Here is a 4051-nt window from a genome sequence, read left to right on the forward strand (position 1 = left end):
TATCTCACCAGATACCATGTTCACTATCTCACCAGATACAATGTTCCTGTGATAAAAATTTATATTGACATTTTGTTTCAAACAAACAAAGTTATTCATATACAATTACCAAAGTTTGAATTTGTGGGTGGGCGAGGACAGATCTTTTTTTTACAGGTCCAGGGGGAGGGCAGAGAGAAAATAATATAAATATCAAGGACGGCAGTTGATAAAAAAAAAATCATATTTTACCCCACCCCACAAAAGAGAGTTATTAGCTTGCTGCAAGTGACAACAATCTGACTTGGTAGTCTGTGCATTTTCCTTAATTAATGTAGCATTGACTAATTTAAGTTTGATGCTCTTGAAATTGCACCATGTGACATCAACAGTGAATGGCAGGAAGGAAGTTCTAACATGAAGGGATGAATGTTCACAGACTAGTGGCCCTGAAGAGTTTCCCAGACAAGAATAGAGCTACAGAAATCATTGCAACAGAAGCTAACAATGGGCTGTCTGCCTGTTCAAAGTCAACATGAGAGGTGATCATGATTACCATTGCTGCTAAAGAGTCTCACTCTGATTGAATTTGTGAATTTAAAACTCAACCCGAAAGAAACTGCAGCAGGTGTAACGGAGTTAAAAATGCACTTTATTATTTCTTATTTCTTTTTGTCTCTTTTATTTATCATTTAATGGTCCTGTTAAGTATTGTGTGAATTTTATCTTTAGGAGTAATTTTTGTCTACTGAATCTGCAGTGTTTGCTGTGGAAATTGCCTTTTGCACATGCGTTCTGGACCTCCTGAGTTTCCGTAGCCCCCGCCCCTCCCCCCTCACAGTGCCGTCTGCATTATTAGGGGTAAGTTTGGTCTGGAAATGCTGCCGTGATATATTGCTATTATTTCATTTGAAAATGAGCCATTTACTTCGTAGTCTTTGGTGCATATTGTTAACTGATAGTATGTTTACGTTACCAACTGTTTTTGTGCCGCTTTGACAATTACTTTAAGTTGTTTTAGACGTTTTCAATGCACTTTCTAATCGCCATTTTGCTATCACGGAAGGCTGGCTTGTGTCATATGACCAACGAAGTAGATATTTTCCAAGTGTAATTTCTGTTATTTTGATGTTCAGGAAGCTGATATGCAGACAAAGAGGCCAGAAGACAACTTAAAGTGTCTCTTATTGTCTTCTGCAGGTATGCATTTTCCTGTTAAATGTCATAGTTTGTGTTGTCTCTGTTAGCCAATAGCCACTCCATCCCACGCACCATTTTATTCTGTCCACAGTGTGTCGCTGTTCTTACTTTTTGTATAATGTTCCCCATGGGGGCATTTTAGTTTTAAACAGTTGAAACTGTTGCAATAATTTAGTTAGAAGAAAAAAATTCCTGCATATGTAATAGCTCTTAGTAAAATATTTCATGTACCGGTACTAGAAATATTGTTAGCCTGTATAATTACTGTATAGCTATTAGTAATGTATATATCTGTACTGTAAAAGAACAAAACAAAACAGACAGTGCCGTCTGCATTGCTGAAGGAAGCTGATGTGCAGAAAAAGAGGCCAGAAGACAACTAATGTGTCTCTAATTGTCTTCTCAGAGCAAAATTAATGCTGGAGAGAACCCTGAGTCGTCACTGTCCATGCCCCCCCCCCCTACTACCACCACATCCGTTCCACAGGTATTGTTGATTTTCATGAGTAGAGCCGAGTGATAGAGCTGTTCGCATTTATGATACATCCAATATGACATGAATGTGGCATTAGTGCATCACATCTTTGATCGCCAGAGCATTCCACAAAAGCATCACCGCACTGAGTACACATTTATATTACATTTACATTTATAATCTGAAAAGCTCAGAGCACTGCCATGCTTTTGAGAAAGTCATGACAGCTCAGTCTGACGGACGTTTTTATTTTATTTATTTTTTTATCCCACAATCACGGTATCATCGTCGGGGAACTCGTAGTACGGAACCTCCAGGTTGAGGGGGGCGGGGCCATTCCTGATGCGGCCCGAGGCATCGTAGTGGGATTAAAGATCTGATCACATCTGGAAAGAAGCATCAAAATACTCACTGGGGATTGTTCCTTTGATGAAACCTATATTAGCCACGCAACAATCAAGATTTTCCAAGATGGCCGCCACTTCCAGCATTTATGTGGAATACATCTGGCTTCTGTGTGGTCATAAATCTATGGTTTCATAGTAAGATCATTCATATTGGACAATTCTACACAAAGTTGCCCCAAAATAGTATCTCCGGGGTGGAAATGGCGGCCAACTTGAGTATTTGTGCCAATTTTGATACTTCTCTCCAAATGTGAATGATCTTACATTAAAAGTGCATTTAATCTGCTCCACAAACAGGTTCACGTAGCCCAGTTAGACAAAAGCACACACTTTTGCTTCCCTTAATTTAAAATCAGGTTGATAATTGAACAAAAAACAAAACAGACAGTGCCGTCTGCATTGCTGAAGGAAGCTGATGTGCAGAAAAAGAGGCCAGAAGACAACTAATGTGTCTCTAATTGTCTTCTCAGAGCAAAATTAATGCTGGAGAGAACCCTGAGTCGTCACTGTCCATGCCCCCCCCCCCCTACTACCACCACATCCGTTCCACAGGTATTGTTGATTTTCATGAGTAGAGCCGAGTGATAGAGCTGTTCGCATTTATGATACATCCAATATGACATGAATGTGGCATTAGTGCATCACATCTTTGATCGCCAGAGCATTCCACAAAAGCATCACCGCACTGAGTACACATTTATTACATTTATAATCTGAAAAGCTCAGAGCACTGCCATGCTTTTGAGAAAGTCATGACAGCTCAGTCTGACGGACGTTTTTATTTTATTTATTTTTTTATCCCACAATCACGGTATCATCGTCGGGGAACTCGTAGTACGGAACCTCCAGGTTGAGGGGGGCGGGGCCCTTCCTGATGCGGCCCGAGGCATCGTAGTGGGAGCCGTGGCACGGGCAGTAGTAGCCTCCAAATTCGCCGGCGTTGGCGATGGGCACGCAGCCCAGATGGGTGCATACCCCGATGACGATGACCCACCTGGGGTTTTGCACACGGTCGTTGTCGTGCTGCGGGTCGCGCAGCTGGGACAGGTTCACGTTGGCTTCGGTGGAGATCTCCCTCTCTGTGCGGTGGCGGACGAACAGCGGCTTGCCTCTCCACTTGAAGGTCATGTTCTTGCCCTCGGGGATGTCGGTCAGCTTGATCTCAATCTTGGACAGGGCCAGCACGTCGGCCGAGGCGCTCATGGAGGAGACAAACTGACTGACCACGGTCTTGGCGGCGTAGACGGTCACCACGGTCGTTGCACCGGTGAACAGGTACGAGAAGACCCTCCTGGCTTCGCTGCTGTCCTGGGAGGACTTGTTGGGGTCCTGCACCTCCGGGCGCCTGTAGGCAGAGAAGTCCGGCACCTTGATATCTGTGTGAGCAAATCTGACTCCGGCACGGGCATTGATGCTAACAGGCCCTGTCTTAGGGCTTTGACCGCTTAGGGATTGGTGGCACAGGAACAGTTTCTTCATATCTAACAAGATCTTCTCTCTCTTCACAACGACCCCAGGTATCAGGGCTTTCAGAGGGCCAGCTACTGCAAAGTTTGTTGCCTGCATGTAAGGGGAAAATGCCCCCGATCTAGCGGCAAAGGACATCATGTTTGCGGCTAACCGCTGCTACTACGACCTACTCACTGATGTCACAATGTCTATGCATGAGCAACAACATCTGGGATTTATCACTCACTGATGACATCATCACCAATGACATCACAATTACTTAAAGTGACATCACTGCTAACATTGCAATATACGCCCCGCCCCCCACATTATGACATCAGTATGACATCATTGGTGATATATTCCCGCGTTCAAGAAAATCGAGGTCGGAATTACAGGTTTGGAAATTCGGGTATCATTTTGAGCTCCGATTTGTCCGAGTTGACGTCATCAAAGTATTTGTTGACCTAATTTGAGCTGTAATTATGCAATATGTGATTATATTGTTTATATGTCGCTCTGATTATAGCAATATGTTGAA

General features: G+C 43.4%; 1 pseudogene across 1 annotated transcript; it reads right to left on the bottom strand.

The window, feature by feature from the left end:
* Positions 1-2856: 2856 nt before the first annotated feature.
* On the bottom strand, positions 2857-3669 carry LOC310777602 (cytochrome b-c1 complex subunit Rieske, mitochondrial pseudogene; annotated as a pseudogene). Its single transcript has one exon. The product of its transcript is annotated as a cytochrome b-c1 complex subunit Rieske, mitochondrial pseudogene (transcript).
* Between the last annotated feature and the right edge of the window lie 382 nt (positions 3670-4051).

Source organism: Poromitra crassiceps, assembly GCF_964638095.1.
Source record: "Poromitra crassiceps genome assembly, chromosome: 5".
Lineage (NCBI taxonomy): Eukaryota > Metazoa > Chordata > Actinopteri > Beryciformes > Melamphaidae > Poromitra > Poromitra crassiceps.